At 47.7% G+C, this 17,834-nt stretch overlaps 1 pseudogene; it reads right to left on the reverse strand.

The window, feature by feature from the left end:
• Positions 1 to 7,057: 7,057 nt before the first annotated feature.
• Positions 7,058 to 7,204, reverse strand: LOC124516650 (uncharacterized; annotated as a pseudogene).
• Positions 7,205 to 17,834: the final 10,630 nt, after the last annotated feature.

A 17,834-nucleotide genomic window follows, 5' to 3' on the forward strand; every position in this document is an offset into this window, starting at 1 on the left:
ATATATATATATACATATATATATAAACACACACACACACACACAATGGAAAAAGAAGATGTATATATACACACACACACACAATGGAGTATTACTCAGCAATCAAAAAGAATGAAATCTTGCCATTTGCAACTATGTGGATGGAACTAGAGGGTATTATGCTAAGCTAAATTAGTCAGTCAGAGAAAGACAAATATCATATGACTTCATTCATATGAGGACTTTAAGATACAAAACAGATGAACATAAGGGAAGGAAAGAAAAAATAATATAAAACCAAAGAAGGGGGACAAAGTATAAGAGATTCTTAAATACAAAGAACAAACTGAGGGTTGCTGGAGGGGTTGTGAGAGGGGGGATGGGCTAAATGGGCAAGGGGCATTAAGGAAGACACTTATTAGGATGAGCACTGGATGTTACACATAGGGGATGAATCACTGGAATCTACTCCTAAAATCATTATTGCACTATATGCTAACTAGCTTGGATGTAAATTAGAAAAGAAAGGAAGGAAGGAAGGAAGGAAGGAAGGAAGGAAGGAAGGAAGAGAGAGAGAGAGAGAAAGAAAGAAAGAAAGAAAGAAAGAGAAGTTTCCCACACAGCTAGTAAGCAGAATAGTAAAACTTAGGGAAGTTTTACTTAGGGTCACCTGGCCGACCCTCTTTAAAGAGGCCCCCTGTTGGCAGCCATTTTGCCAGTGCCCTACAGGGTTGGGCTTTCCTTATCCTTTCCAGGGAGCTCCTCGGGCCCTCTGAAGAGTAACAGTAAGAAGGTGGCAAGTTTCTCCCCAGAAAATAGTCATATCTAGATTGAAAAAAAAAACAAAAACAAAAGCCAGGAGGTGTGGGGTCAGTTAAGAGGAGGCTTCCTTACATGCTCAGACTCTGCCTCTAGCTCAGGCTCCCATTTCCTGGACAGAGCGCCAGCTAACTAGACCCCGTGTATTCCTCGACTCACCCCTCACTGTGTGTCTCTGCACACATCAGACACCCACTTCAGGCCTGGCCTTGTCCTTCAGCTCACATGTGCCCTTAGTTTGGTTCGGGGCTGGCCCAGTCAGGGGGAATGTAAGCGACAGCAAGGCCGCCCTCCCAGGAACCCGGCTGCCCTTCAGAGGCATTGGACAGACACACACAGAGCTCTAGGGAGAGTCTTTCACTCACATGGCTGAATTGTCTTATTCTTTCAGCTGTTTGGGGAACAAATGGCCCCTTGGCCAGCCCCACCTCATGATTCCAGGTTGCTGGCGCACCTGCTGGTCATTTTGTGGGCTGAGAACAGGGCATTTCCCTGAGTTTGCCCATTGCACGTCTCGTGCAAGCATTTTGGCCAGCGCGCTACCATTTCTTCAGCCTTCTGCTTCTTTTGGGGGTAAGGCCTGAGTCCCATATTCTTTCACTGACTCTTCCCACAGGCCCTCCTTTCCTCCTTATACCTCCTAGCCCTTCCCGTTAAGAGCCATGGGTGGGGCCTGAGGCCTGGCTGGGGGGAGGCCAAAGTTTGGGTGGAGCCTGACAGGACACTGAGATCCCCACGGGAACCGGAGGTGAAAGTCAGCCACAGTGAGGGCTGCAGGGGAGGTGGGGGCAAGAAGACAGTGGGGCCTGCCTGTCTTCTCTCAGTTCCAAGCAGCTCTTGCCCTGATTTGTAGATCAGGAAAAAAATAAACTGAGTTAAAGAGCTGACTTTGCATTCTTTAACTCAGTTTATTTTTTTCCTGATCTACAAATATTCTTTGATTCTGGGAATGTTAATTACCCTCTCCAAGGATCTTATCTGAACAATGGGCAGAATAACATCCACCCTGTAGGGTTGTTCTGAGTTAAAGAAGGAGGCACAGAAAACATACCTCAGTCCCTGGCCCACATTAAATCCTTAAGGAAGAGTCTTCTTTTGTCTTTGGGATTCCATCTCTACTTTCCCCCAGTGTTTTCCTCGGCATCTAGTCTCCCTCAAAGAATAGGATAATTGAATATATTTATCTCGGGAGCCTTACCCTCTCTTGCCAGCTTGACCCTTGGGTCATTCAAAGAATGAGAAGCAAGGAGGGTTTGCGGAGCAGCAAGTGGTTGATAGGTGAATAATAGTAAGAACAATCTTTCATTGAGGGCTGAAGCTCTAAGTGAGTAACTCACCCCAAATCCCATAGCTGATCCTTGATTTGAATCCAGCCTGACTCCAAAACCTGCTATCTTTTTACTACATCTTGATGCATCCTAAGATGGGGAAAGACGTTAGACAGGGGCTCAGGGGAGACGGGGGTAAGCCCGGGAAAAAGGGAATCGGGGAGCATGGAAGTGTACAGAGGAGAAGTGAGTGCTGAGGAGCAGAGCTCCAGAGCTGTCTCTGTTCCCTGGGCCCAGAGCCACGGGGGAGCAGGGAGGCTGGTACACGCTGCACATCCCAGCTCCCCAGTGCGGCCTCAACAGGATGGCCCGAGGCTGTGGTGGGGGCAGCAGTCCAGGGCTGTCAGTGCCCCGAGGCCACTGGGAACTTCGTGGGTGCACAGAAAGAGCTGGGTGACACCTCCTTAGACCCTGCTAGGGTGGAAGAACGGGTGAGCCACTGTGGATCGGGGGCAGAGGGCAGGCCCAAGCTGACACCTGAGAAGTGGGAGATGGAAGAATCTGCGTGATCTCTGCTCTCCTATAAGCAATAACTCTGGGAAGGGCTTCTCCTGTATTTCCTGCTTTTTTTCTCCTCCCTCTTGAGAACTGTTCTAGCTACCCAGGAGCTCTCCTGTGGAAAGCCGGCAGAGGGAAGAAGAGCCATTAGGGCCCTCTTGCCGACCCCAGCCTGGACCACTATTCCCCACCTGTCATCTTCAGTTCAAACCAACACCCTTTGCGACCCAGTTCCCCGTGGCCTCCTCCCGGACAGTCTCCCCACCCCAGGGCAGTCAGTCTGGCTTCATCCGGCAAACCCACTGTCACTTCGGCTGGTTCACTGTATGTATTTACTCTCGGGGCTGTTGCCTTTGGAACGTCTGAGAGCAGAAGCTGTGCCCCGTTTGTGTCTGAACTCCCAGCACAGCGCCAGGCTCGGGGAAGAAGCTCAGGAAGTGAGTGTGGAAATGACACTTGCGGGCTTCCTACCTAGGACCAGTCACCATGGACACGGAGGTGGACACCACACCCTAATTTCAAGCTGCTCATGGTCCAGGTAGAGAGGTTTTTTGTTTTTTGGTTTTTGTTTTTTTTTTTGCGTTTTCTAAAGTTTATTTATTTATTTTTGAGAGAGAGAGAGAGGGCACGCGTGTGCGTGGGGGAGGGGCAGAGAGAGGGGGAGAGAGAGTCTCAAGCAGGCTGGCACTTTTAACGTTGTGCCAGACGTCGGTCTCGATCTCATGAACTGTGAGATCATGACCTGAGCCGAAATCAAGAGTCAGATGCTTAACCGACTGAGCCACCCAGGCACCCCCAAGGAGAGAGGTTTTAAATTAAAAGTACACACTAGGTATACAGTAGGCTTCCTGGTAGGAAGGTTTTGTCATTGTCCCTATCACTGCCACCCATGTCTGACTACTTCCCAAGAGGTCCTCCTGGATGTTTGCAGGGACTCCAGCTCCTTCCTCTACAGGTTCCCATCTTCTAGTGCCAACAGCCGTGCCCCCCAGGTCCCAGCCACCCTGCCACTCAGTGTGCCCTGGAACACATGCCCATACACCCTCTGAAAGTGGTTCCGAAACTCCCACCCCCACCCCAGCTCTGAGCCACTTGGACCAGAGCACAAACCACCCTTTTGCATGGCCAGTACCCATTCTCTGTTTTCCCTGCCACTGTCTCACCATCTCTGCGGCCCATCTTTGCAGCTGCAGACAAAAAGTACCTAAAAGCAGATCTTGATTGAGGAGAAATGAGGAACTAAGGACATCAGGAAGGAGGGCTTGCAGGATGCTGACCAGAGAACCCTAGGTCACCGCACAGGGATGTAGACCCAGGAAGAGCATCAACACACCGTTATGAGCTCTGGGCCGTGGGGAAGGGCAGGTGAAAGATGGCTTAAGGGCTGGCTTTGGCTGAGCAAGCCTGGACTCCCTTCTAAAAGGGGCTGGAGAGGACAGGGGGCTGGAGCATCCCTCCCTGGAGCCAGTGTCCTCCACAATCTAAAACCAACTGCTTGGTGCTGGCATCCCACTCAGTGTCCTTTCCTGCTCTTTTTGCATATGTCCATCTTGACACCTGATATCAGCTGACCCCTGATATCAAGATGTCAAGTGATGGGGTGTCAAGATGGACAGTAATCAAGTGATCAAAGGGTCTTTCTACTCTTTTCAGGGGTGATGGAGATGGATGAGGGGAAACTGAGGCGGAGAGAAGGAGAACTTTGACCCTGGACACCCCCCCCCCCGCCCCCTGACAAGACTGTGGCTGGGCATTCTTGTCCTGATTTACATCATGGAGCTCAGGAAGCCTCAGGAGGTAGAGAACTTGGCTCCCATGACCTTGGTCTGACCAACCCTTGCCCTGTGGGGTGGTGGTTTCCTGTAGGAGCATCCGGCGGGGCTATTGCTGCACCAATCACAGTCTCACCCTGGCAGCCCTTTAGCCTGAGCTAGGTTTCTCTGAGTGTCCCTGATCCTTCCTGGGCCTCTGAGCTTGGCCAGACCTTGGGAAATCAAGGGACCAATGACCAGGACCCAGTCTTGGCCCTCCCCATCCAACTACCCATGCCTAGCAGTGAACAACAAGGTACATGGAGGGTAGATTTCACACTTACAAACAGTCTTTCCGGCCCCAGGCAAGCTTCTAAGTCTTGGCTGAGCTAACTACTTGTCTGCTATCTGGGATGTATCTGCCTTGGGAGGAAAATGGAAGGAAAGGGGCCGAACTCTTGCTGGGAGTCATAACTCCCCCATTTTAAAAGCCCTCAAGCACATTTATATAAATATCCACAGAAGAACTATTTTGAGGCTTTTTCTCCATTTCCTTTCAAAGAGAGGCTGTTTTGGGCACAGAAACTGAAGCTACCCCAAAAGGCCAGAGATGCCATGAAGGGTCTCACCCTAGGGGGTGATGCAGCAGCTGAATAAAGTATTTGGGAAGAACTGCTTGAGGTGAGCATGGAGACTGAAAGTAAAATTAACATCTCTCCCCACCCTCATGCCTCCCTTCAACCTATGCTAGTTATTCCCAAGATCCTGGGATGATGAAGGAGCAACACCTATCACCCCGCATGTATGGGTCAGACCGGAAAGAGGAGGAGAGAAGTAGGAAGAGGTAGGAGGTGTCTAGAGAATGACTGGAGGAAGAATCGGAAGAACCTTGTGAAAGGGAGCCTTGTTAGTGATTCAGGCTCTGAAGTTAGAGAGATGTGGGTTCAAATCCTGGCTGTGAAGTAATCTTCCCTTTCCGCATCTGTGAAATGGATTATCTACCTTATAGAATGCCTGGAGGGGTCAGCTGAGATCATATACTTAAAACATCAGGTGCCAACAGCGAGTATTTGCCGTTGTTATTACCTGAGACATAAAACCCGCTCTAGACCTGAAACCACATAAAGTATACAGACGGAGCATTGAGGAAGAAGGCCCCGCATTAAGATCACCAGCAGGTTTGCTGGGAAGACATGAGGAGCTGGTCTTGAGGTCTTAGGCCCTGGGGAGGCAGTCCTCAGAACTGTCACACGGAGAAAAGCCAGAGGATCTGAGACTTTTCTTGCTTTTCCATTTCCCATCAAAACTTGCTTTGATGACAGCTGTTTACATGTAAGTCAAAATTTAAGCGAATGCGTTATGCCCCTGGGGCCACATGCATGTGAACTCCTTGGTGTTTTGTTTTATTTTGGGGTGGAAATAAAGGGCTGGTCAGTTATTAGAGAAACATAAGGTAGGGAAATCCTAAGTTGGGAAGAGTAAGTGGGGAAGATATTTGAAGGCAAGGAGCATTCCTTCATTGAATGCTGTGCTGCCCTGTAGGAGGCAGGGTTTGTAGGACCTGAGACCAAAAGAAGGTAGACCCAGATGCCCCAAATCAGGAACGGCACCTCTCTGGACTCATTAAAGGTTTTAAAGATGGGGAATAGTGAGATGGGGAAATCAGACACACTCCGTCCCCATTACTACATATCACTTTTCCTCTCTTAACCTGGTATCATCCCCCCTTTCATTGTGTTCCTTTCTTTTTTTTTTTAATTTTTTAATGTTTTACTTATTTTTGAGAGACAGAGCACGAGCAGGGGAGTGGCAGAGAGAGATAGAAACACAGAATCCATAGCAGGCTCCAGGCTCTGAGCTGTCAGCACAGAGCCCAATAAGGGGCTCAAATCACGAGTCGAGAGATCATGACCTGAGCCGAAGTCAGACTCAGTGGGAACCCAGTGACCGACTGAGCCACCCAGGTGCCCCCATTGTGTTTCTTATCTAATTTTCTAACCAGTGGCTTTAAAGTTACTTTGAAAATATTTTTCAAATCTCATTAGGCAGCAAATCCTTCTCTCTGCCCACTGAGTGAGCATTGGGCTGACATTTCTCAGTGCTTTCGATGCCCTCATCCGTCCTCCTCGCCCCTGAGCTCAGAGAATAAGCATCTGCCTGCAGCAAACACAGACCTGGCCTCTGTGGACTCAGGCCTGTGGACTGCGGGAAAGCCCTATGTGAGGCAGAAAGAAAGGAGGCTTCTAGGTTCCTTTTAGGGTTTCCTACCTAATTAATAAACACTTTGGGCAGGCCGGAGAATCATAGGAGACTGAAGGAAAAATCACAACAGGAAAAAACTTCACTACCCTGTATTTAAATAGCATGTTCTACCTTGTACATTTCTTATCTATGTTGCTTTCATATCTGTGCGCTGCCATAACAAAGCACCACAAACCGGGTGGCTTCATACAACAGGAATGTATTCTCTCACAGTTCTAGAGGCCAGAAATCTGAAATCGAGGTGTCAGCAGGGCCAAGCTCCCTCTGAGACTCTGGGTAGAGCCCTTCCTCCCTTCTTCCTGGTTTCTGATGGCCACCAACAATCCTTGGCATCCTCGACTTGTAGCTTCATTGCTTCAGTCTCTGACCCAGTCATCACATGGCCTTCTTCCCTGGGTGTATCTCTGTGTGTTTTTTCTTGTAAAATCACCAGTTTTTGGATTTAGGGCCCTTCCCAATCCAGAATGACCTCATCGTGGCTTGTTATATCTGCAAAGACACTATTTCCAAATAAGGTCACATTCTGAAGTTCTACACTTGATCTTAGCCAAAAGGCCAAGAAGCGATCACATTCTAAAGTTCTAGATGGACATATGTTTTTGGGGAGACACTACAATATTAGATTGCAATACTACCCCCAGAGCTCTTGTCTTTAACTATCTCCTTTTAGGCAGGTGTTTAGCTGTGGATCATTAGAATGTACCAATCCCTCACTTCCCTTCTACCACCTCTGCCTCCAGCTGCTCCGTGGTGGAAACTTCCTCCTTGGTCTTGCAGGTCCCATTCAAATGTACTTGCTGCAGATTGCATCTTTTAAGTTTGCTTCCCCTCGAAACAGACTCTGAAACAAAGATTTGATGATGAGCAGTTTATTTGGAAGACTACCCCAGGAAGTACCTGTATGGGAGCGGGGGACAGGAAGTCAACGTAAGGATCACTATTACCCAGGAAGCTGTGGGCGACTGGAATTCGCTTCCTCTGGGAACCTCTGGAAGACCATGTAAAGCAACTCAGAATTGTTCCAACTGAAGGGTGAGGAAGTTGAGGTGTCTATAATGCCTTGACTTCCATCTGTCATTAGTTGAAGACTGCCCCCAGGAACACTGGCTCACCACACTGCAAGCCTGCCCTGTGCACAGGCTGAGCATGCCTCTGCCACCAGAGAAAACCCTAAGGCAGAGAGTCATAAATGCTGCCAGGAAGGAGCCCGTGGCTTGTGGACATAGGCACCAATTGTATCTGCTACAACTAGGAAGACGTCGATTTCTTCCTAGGGCTTTCCAGGTTCCTATTTCATAGTAGGTGCTTAGTAAATATTTGTTGGATTGAACTGGCACAGGTCATTTGAATAAAAGAATAAAGAACAAAGAACATTCACTCAGTTACTAAGCAATAATTCATTAAGCATTTACCACATTCCATGCACTGCGCTAGACCTTGAGCATGCCAGCCTTGTGTCATTCTGAGCTTGGTACAGAATTATTACCCTTAACAACCAACCACCCAGACCTGGCCTTCGTCCATTACCATCAGCCAACAACCTTGAGGTCTTCCAGAAGAACTGACCTTGGCTGAATCAGCAAATACAAGCTCTGTGTGTCTCTGATGGTGAAAATTCTTTGTAGAACCTGGGGATAAAGCTATCCTTCTTTATCCTCCCTCATTAAACTCTTCTTCTTCCCAGTCCTCAGACTCACAGAGCAGAAAAGTCCCATCTGGACTGGGTCATCTCGACCAGCTGTGACAAACAAGTCCCAAACATTTTGCTGGCCTCTGTCCCAGATTTTCACCAGTTTAGGAAGTGAATTTGGTGAATCTGAACCTCACTATTGGGTAGACAGCAAAAGAAAATTTTGGTACTATTGACATCGGGATCTTATCCATCCATCTTCTCTATGCCCCAAATCATTCCAGACCGATGGGACTTAATGCTCTTCTTAATGAGATGTTACAAAAACTCTTCCTGTCACCCCACTCCCTTACTCTCGAGAACCAATAATTCTCTCAGGGTCTCCCTAATACAGTTTCACTCTGCTGTCATTTTAGAGTGAGCCAAGCCCACCGTTCAGACAATCCCAGAAACACCCCTTCTCCCACCAGCAGAACAGTCTAGTGAGCAACATTCCCCAAGGGCAGGCTTGTCAGAGACCAGAGCCTACTCAGGCTGTGGATCCTGTCTCATGTCAAACCCTGCTCTGTCCCTGCCTCCCTCGGTCCCTTGATGTGTGCTTTTAATATTCATCTCCTTCTCCCTCTCTTGATGTGAATTAAAAGAGCAACTTGCCAGGCAAACAAGAGGAAAATAACAGATTGCTGCTGTTCATTAAAGCTCCAGCTCAATAGAGTCTGATAAGAGCTTTGAGATTGGTTCTTCTCCCAGTCGGGGGAGGGGTGTGGGGGGCATGATAATTACAGTTCCTCAGATCTGCTGTGAGCTCCAGGGATTCTGTGGATGGAAATGCATGTTTCTTCCTGAAAGCTTTCCTGTCTGGTGGAACCCCAGAGTTTAGGCCTATCTCTCTCATTTTCCTGACAGAGAATCTTAGAGAATTCACTTTACCTTTTTGGGTTTCATGTTGTTTCTCCTAGAAATGGAGGGGGAAGAAAAAAAGACTGATAGCCTCCTATAAGTGGTAAGGCTAAATAAATGAATAAATCTGAAAGTATTCTGTCCATCTCTTTTCCATCAGCATTTAAATGTACTTAACTGTCATCTTAAACAAATAAAGCCCTCCTGTAACCACAGGCCCCACATTAGCTACCACCTATTTCTCTCCTCCCCTTTGAAATCCAATATCACGAAATGTCTACATTTATCTTTATTTCCCCACCTCCCACCCCCGCCTCATCTGGCTTCCACTCGTCACTCCCCCGAAACCGTTCTCACCACAACCACCAATGACCATGTCACTAAATCCAATGAATACATTTTAATTGGATTAAGATGCTAATATATTAGTCATTACTTAATTTGACCTTTTTTTTTCTTCCAGCTGTTTGATTCTTTCCTGGAGTACTTAACTCTCTTTTCCTGGCATCCAAGCATTACCACATCTGGGCTTTTCCTCCTCTGTCTCCACCAGCCCTCCCGAGGCAGCTTCCTCAATGCCCAGTAAATGCCAGCATTTCCCAGGCCCTCTCCTCATCACCGATTTCTCTGGGAGTAACCTCCGTGTCTCTAGTCTCTAGCTCACTTCTGTTTCCAGAGCTTGAGACCCATGGACCCAGCCACTTACTGGATGCCTCCCATGTCCCTCAAACTTGGCATCATTTTCTCCCACTCCATGTTTTCCTTTCCTGTTCTGACTCCAGAGACCAGCAATGCTGTGACGCCTCTTCCCAAGCCAGAGGCCTGGGCATGGTTACGGATTTCTGTCTCCCTGACTCCTTATCAGAACCCAAGTCTAGCCATTCTTCCTCCACTCCATCACCTTCTTTCCCCCCGCCTTGTAATCTGGCCCCGCTGAGGGCCACCCCTCTTATTTATTTGCCCAAATGGCTACACCAGTTTCCCACATGGCCTCACTGCCTCAGCCTTAGCATCTCCCAATCTGTTTTCCACAGTGCTTCCAGAACCATCTTTCTAAAGTCCAAATCTGATTGTGACACTCCCTTCAAATAACTCCATGGTGCTTCGTGGCCGTCAGGATAAAATCCAGACTCATGAGCATGGTGACCCTTCCTGCTTTCCTTCCTGCACTTCACCCCTGCGGTCTGTGCTCTGCACTCTCTCTTCCCCAAGTACACCACACACGCCCACATGTGCACTCTCCTTTAAGCCATTGCACCTGTTCTTCCCCCTTCCAGGAGCGATTTTTCCCTCTTGCCCTTATTTCCATGGTCTGGCAAACCACTTCCTGTCCTTCAACACCCACCACATTTGGCTTTGAATCCTGAAAGCTCCTCAGCATCCTCACGGTTCCCTCCTCGTGACACTATAGCCATCTATTTACTTGTGTGTCCCCGGTACTGAAAACTCACTGAGGTCACCGTTGTGCTCTTGTCATCAGCACCTGGTCCGATGCCTGGCATGATATAGGCCCTTGATAAGCACTTGCTCAAATACAGAACACATGGTATGCTGAGGACAGATCACTGTCACTGCATAACAAGCAGCTAAAGACCCCATTTTCCCATTTGGTTGAAAAAAAGGTTGTGGCACCAGAAAATTAAATAGTATTTCTAGCAAGACTCCCACTCTGCAGGGTCTAAGTAGAGACCAGTGGCTATTTTCATAGTCACACAGCACAGGCTTGCTTCCTTTCCTATTCTGAAGCCCACACCCCTCCCTGAATATGCCGTTTCTCCCCCCAGGCAGATAAATATCCTGGGTGGGTAGGATTATCTGACTTGTATATGCTCTTTTTGCTTATTTTTATGTTTTTATATCGAGCATGTATTATTTTTCATAAGCAGCATAAGTAACTTCATTTGGGGTTTACAGTCAGTGGTGACACGGAGTACTGCTGATAAGCAGGAGCTGAGTGATGGTACTTTCGGAAGGAGATCACAGTTGGGAACGTGGAGGGAACAGTGACACGGGGATAGTCCAGGTTAATGCTATCCACAGGCCCGGATCGCCTGCCAGGCACAAGATAGTCCTGCAGCTACTGCAGGAGATAAAAGTGTGAGCGAGGCATGGGGCCCAACCCCCAAAAGTGGGAGAAACATCTTTTGGGGAAGCTTTTATCCAGTGCTGGGAAGCGCCAGGCAGCATGCTTGGTGCTTTGCTGATGCAACTTCTTAAAATCTTCACAACTACCCTATGAGGTAGGCATCTGAATTCTGTGTTTGCAGATGGGGAAACTGAGGCACATAGAGTTTTGGTTTTGCTTTTGTTTTTGTTTTTTTTTTTTAATTGCCTCCAGATCACAGTTAATAGGACAGGATTTAAACCCAGATGTCTCTTTCTGTCCTCTTCGCACTACATAAAACTGGCTTTGATAAGTATCTCACGAGGCAGGTATGAGCTCAACGGGGCTTTTAATTGCAGATCAGAAAGTTCGATGTGAGCCAGCCTTGAAAATAGAGCTGCCAAGATGGGAGAAAGGCCATAATATAAGCCTCAGGGAGAGGCAGAGCCCTTGGCAAATACAGTGCGGACAGCATAGGAGTGAAGCAAAAGGCAGTCACAGCCTGGATAGGGTCCAGGAGCCGGGGGGGTGGAGAGAACTTCTGAGCCTGTTGTGTGTTGTGTGTAGGTATAAGCAGAGCAGTGGGGAGAGCTGACCAGAACCAAGAGTTCCCAGGCTGAGGAGGGAAAACAGGAACCAGCACCAGAGAGAGGACACTCCAGGTGTCAGTTGCTGACTGATGACAGAGAACAGGCAGGACAAGCAGAAAGCAACAAGGGTACAGGCAGCAAGGTGCTGAGTGAGGTCCGTGCCAAAGATCTTTGCTCCTGTGGGCCTGGCCTCCTGAGCAATAGGAAGAGCATTCCAGCCAGAAGGAAGAACATGAGCGAAGCGTATTAAAACATGGAACAGTTTGTGATTTGCTAACAAGAAACAGAAGTGTTGGATGTAGTGGAGTGTTGTAACAGCTGTGAGAAGAAAGACCAGAGTTTCATGAGAGTTACATTCTCGACTTCCCCACCCATGGCCATTGACATCCATATCTTAGAAGGGTTGCTAAATGTGTGGGGGTGGCAACCAAGACTCGTGTTCATTCGAGGCGGCTGGGTGGCTCAGTTGGTGAAGCGTCCAACTTTGGCTCAGGACATGATGTGGCAGTTTGTCAGTTCAAGCCCCGCATTGAGCTGTGTGCTGACAGCCCGGAGCCTGCTTCGAATCCTGTGTCTCCCTCGCTCTCTGCCCCACCCTTGCTCATGCTCTGTCTCTCTCTCTCTCTCTCTCTCAAAAGTAAATAAACATTAAAAAACAAAAAAGACTTGTGTTCATCAAATGATTGATGACTCCTCCCTGCTCTTTGTGGCCCCAACACTATGTTTTGGCACTGGCCATTCAAACACAGCCAGCCCTCCCACCTGGGACCTGCTGCATTCTTTGCAGAGCCCAGTGTAAAAGGACAATGCAGACCCCCCCTTGTTCCAAACCCAGGGGGAAATGCTATTACCGGTCACTATGATTTCCTTTCTGGGGCACCTGGGTGGCTCAGTTGGTTGGGCATCCGACTTTGGCTCAGGTCATGATCTCATGGCTTGTGAGTTCAAGTGCCGCATCGGGCTCTGTGCTGACAGCTCAGAGCCTGGAGCTTGCTTCGGATTCTGTGTCTCCCTCTCTCTCTCTCTGCTCCTCCCTTGCTCACACTCTGTGTGTGTGTGTGTGTGTCTCTCTCTCAAAAATAAACATAAAACATTTTTTTTCAAAATAAATAAAAATAAAAATTTCCTTTCTTCCATTATCTCTCTTTTGACTTGTCATGGTGTTCTCCATTTGCTATTTAATATCATTCTAAGTAAAGAAAATTTTTAAGTGTTAACTCTCAGTATAGATTTTCCATTCTTTTTGATATCTTATAATGTCCGTTTCAAACAAAACTGTAAGTGCATTTAATTCATATGTGGAATCACTGAAATTAAACCATTTGTATTTCCTAGTTCTTCATGCATATGTATTTCATTACTACTAGAATAGGAGGAACATTACGCAAAATGAAGTCAACGGTTTCATTTTACTTCTTGATAATGTGCACATTCTATCAACACTCTGCCTTCAGCTTACTGATGAGCAAGAAAGGAAGAGGAACTATGGGTTGTCCTGTCCTTTCTCTCCTTCTATGTCATCATTTTCAGTGGTTCGTTGATACAGGGAAGCAAAATGAGTAACAAAGGAAGTGAACAACTCAGGAGACTATAGATGCTGGCGAGGATGTGGAGAAACAGGAACCCTCTTGTACTGTTGGTGGGAATGCAAACTGGTGCAGCCACTCTGGAAAACAGTGTGGAGGTTCCTTGAAAAATTAAAAATAGATCTACCCTATGACCCAGCAATAGCACTGCTAGGAATTTACCCAAGGGACACAGGAGTGCTGATGCATAGGGGCACTTGTACCCCAATGTTTATAGCAGCACTTTCAACAATAGCCAAATTATGTAAAGAGCTTAAATGGCCGTCAGCTGACAAATGGATAAAGAAGATGTGGTTTATATATACAATGGAATACTACTTGGCAATGAAAAAGAATGAAATCTGGCCATTTATTGCAACGTGGATGGAACCGGAGAGTGTTACACTGAGAAATCAGTCAGGCAGAGAAAGACAGATACCATGTATTTTCACTCATATGTGGATCCTGAGAAACTCAACGGAAGACCAGGGGGGAGGAGAAGGGGGGGACAAAAGAAGTTACAGAGAGGGAAGGAAGCAAACCATAAGAGACTCTTAAATACTGAGAACAAACTGAGGGTTGATGGGTGGTGCGGGGGAGGGGAAAGTGGGTGATGGGCTTTGAGAAGGGCACGTGTTGGGATGAGCACTGGGTGTTGTATGGAAACTAATTTGACAATAAATTTCATATTAAAAAATAAAAAAGGATATGATAGTGTTCCTTGGCCATTTGTGTTTCTTAGAACACTGCTGCTGTCTTTCCACACTGGAAGCAAGTTCTGGTTCATGTCCTCAGTCACATATGCAACATGTTCACTGTCTACTCTCTGTGAGTCCCTTGGAACTCCACATATCATGGTTCCATGGGAAGTTTGTGCTCGTGGGACACCACAAATGCTAAACACAAATGGGTAGGCAAGGAACAGAGGTGGACACTCCTGTCACACACATCTGTGCTCACACACATGCCCCATTGTCCATCAGGCAATTGCTCCACCACGAGTTGGAAGATAGAATTACTAGGAATTTCAAGGTGGTGAACAGAGCATTACATCAAGCATGGTCCCTGTGACGGCACAGCCCTGTGTGACTGGGCAGGATGTGTGCCGTGAAGCCAGCCCCGCTCCCAGTGGTCATGCTGTAGCAGATACACACAGCCAGGTCTGGACAACTACCTGAGGCCATCTGCCCTGGACTGTCCCCCTGCCCCCCCACCCCCACCCCTGGCTCCTGGGCTTTCCCTCTTCCTTGAGCATATCCTGGTTCTCAGTCTCCAGCTCTTTAACTTTGGTTTTCGGTCTGTGTTTCTGGCCATTAGGGTTTTGGGGCTTAGTCTAACATCCCTCTCTAGGAAGCCAGCTCTCTGCTTGACTCTTGGATCCCCATTTGGGTATCTCTTTCAGTGTCAGCAAAGAGGACCCCTCCTTCCACTTCTGCCCAACAGGACCTATCAGCCACGCCAGCATCCACCCCCCTCAGCACCACCACCTTCCCATTGAGGAAGAATTCAAACATCAGCGTTCGGTATTCAGGAGAACACCCACACGCATGCTGTTTCATTGCCTTTCCATCCCCATCACTGTACTAAAACCGCACTTTTAAAGATCATATTGCAAATCCAACAACTGTTTACATCCTATTTCCTTGATGGCCTTGGGGCAATTGCTACTATCAGCTAGAGTTTTGCCTCTCAAAATCCTCTCCTCTGGCTTCTGTTGCACTGAACGATTTTTATTCCCCCATTTCTGTAAGCGCATTTTTGGAGTGTGTTTCTCTCTTTTGCTCCTAGCTATTGGTTTCCCTCAAAACACAGGCCTTAGCTATCAGTTCTTGCTCACTTTCTTAATGCCCGCCTTCTCTCAGCCCCTGGCTGACAGTCCCCAGGCCTGCATCTTCCAGGCTCACTACTTCCCAAAGCTTCAACCTCAAGCCCCTTTCCCCCTGTGGGTCTCAGTGCCCCCATCTGAAATGGGGAGTTTGGACCGAATGGTCTTGTGCCATACCCCAACCTAAACAGTGTCTTCTCTCACCAAGTGATTCCCCATCCCAATTAGCCTAATTCCACTGAAACCTCCTCGAACAGAGAACACCAACATTCAGGTCAAGTTCCCTCTTGTGGTTCTCACTGTCCAAGAAGGTTAAGAAAGGGGGTTTCTTTTACATTAGGAACTGAGACCACAGCCTCGGGTCCTTGGTGGGTTTTTTACTCACTCAACAATTCAGAATAAAGAATACCCAACAGCAGGAGGGAATCTCAAGTCACAACATATATCCCAGGAGGCAGAGTACAGGTCTGTAGCTTAATCCAGTTTGACACATTTAATCAATAAGACTGTGTTTATACAGTTGACCCTTGAACAACATGGGTTTGATTTACATGTGAGTCGATTTACAGGTCGATTTACATGTGAGTTTTTTCAATGTATGCAGCGCAGTACTGTAAATGTATTTTCTCTTAAGATTTTCTTAACATTTTCTTTTCCCTGGCTTACTTTATTGTAAGAATATAGTATAGAATACATATATCACACAAAATATGTGTTAATTGGCTGTTTATGTTACTAGTAAGGCTTCGGGCCAGCAGTAGGTAATTAGTAGTTAAGTTTTGGGGGTCAAAGTTATACGTAGATTATCCGCTTGCACAGAGGGGGAGTCGGTGCCCCTACCTCTGCATTGTTCAAGAGTCAACTATACTTGACCTCTTGGTTTTCTGTTTAAATCTAAGTTTTCTGTTAAATGGGAAGCATGATATATAATCCCAGGATTGGGGGAATGATTAGGTTGGAGAATAACGCTAAAGTATTTTAGTGCACAGTGCTTCTAAAGCCAAGCAGTGTTAAGCCCCTCTTCTTAACCTGTGCTCCCCAGGTTTTTCTCCTGACCCAGGACGGAGTCTGCCTGTGTGGCTCTTAAGATGTCTCATGTGGGTCTGCCTCATCTCTGTGGCCTTTTGAAGGTCGGGGCCATGATTCATGGTCTTTGCAATCCCCGTCAGGGCACACACCAGGAACTCAGCAGATATTCATGTAGTCAAAAGATGACTGTGACTGTGCTATGGCTGTATCGTGGCAGGGGTGTCTGGGGAGCTTCCCCCTCGGGCAGCGTTTTTCTGAGGCTGATGTTTGGGTGAATTTCCACTTCCTGACTACTTGCTGACCAACCCGGGTGTCAGAGGCAGCAGAGGTGTGGGATTGGGCTGTGAGGCAGGGAACGTGAGCCCGGGGGAAAAGCATCAGTTCTACGTGCTCTTTATCTTTTGCCTGATTTCAGGTCCCTCCTCTGACTGAGAGTTCCCCAAATGAACAGCAACTCTTTCTCCTCCTTCTTCTTGGTCCCTCACCAACACCCTGCAGCACATTAATAGGCCATGCGTTGTTTGGGAAGAAAGGCCTGCGTTATTTAACACGGTACATAGTTAACAGGATCCCTGGGGTAAAAGGACCCCTCTTTGCGACCCACATGCTTCTCTTCCAGAAGGTCGTGTGGCAGGGCGGAAAGACTGCAGGCTACCGCTCAAGACAGTGGTTCTAAGCCATGCCCTCACCGGATGGCTGCCTTCACGTCCATTTCTGTTTAGTGATTATGTCAAGGCACAGTTTAGGCAAGAAGGTCCAGTCAGGAAAGTACCTCCATGCCCCAAAGTTCTATAGAAGGAACTTTAAAAGGGGGGCCAGTATTATAGGTTGTAGAAGAGTTAAAAAAGCAAACAGGTGCATTTGGCAGCCCCAAGTTAGTAACTGTAAGAAGCTCCTTTCAACTCTAGGCTGGAGACAGAGGGAGGCCATGATGTCACCTTATCCCAGGCGCAAGACCATCCTGTGGGAACTGGAACTAAGGAGGGGCTGCCCATTGGAGGCTGGGATCACAGAAGAGATGTAGAGTCTCCTTGAGGTGCTGCTCAGAACAGCAACCAGGGAGAAGCACTTGGCCTTCCAGATTCCTCTTGGCCTCCAAGTTCCTGCCATCTTGCCAGTTCTTCTCATTCATTCGGAAGCCAGAGGATGAGGGAACCTGGGAAATGTCATTTTCACGGTTGGCCCCGTGGTACAGAGCAGAGCAGGGGAAGGGTATTGAAACACAAGTGTCAACGATCGTACAAGGGAGTTGCGTGACCACCCCCATTATCTCCACCAGCCCCCACAAGCCACCCCAATAAACAATCTAATTTTAAAAACGCTTTCTGTGTGGCTTCATCATTAAAACTCTGCCAGTGCCTTCTTGCAGTCAAAGTGTCACCCTTGGTTCCTCCATAGAAGTTCTAGAGCTGGTGCCTCCCCTACCATCGCCAGCCTCACTCTCCTGGCTTAGAAGGTAAGCAGGATGGTGATGCCTCAGGACTCTGATCTCACCTCTGCCCCAGACCCCTTCTGGCTCAGCCATCACCGCCTGGCTCTGACAAAGAGCTCAGT

Source organism: Lynx rufus, unplaced genomic scaffold (assembly GCF_022079265.1).
Source record: "Lynx rufus isolate CCGP_SWC_20201006 ecotype Redwood Valley unplaced genomic scaffold, mLynRuf1.p SCAF_2, whole genome shotgun sequence".
Lineage (NCBI taxonomy): Eukaryota > Metazoa > Chordata > Mammalia > Carnivora > Felidae > Lynx > Lynx rufus.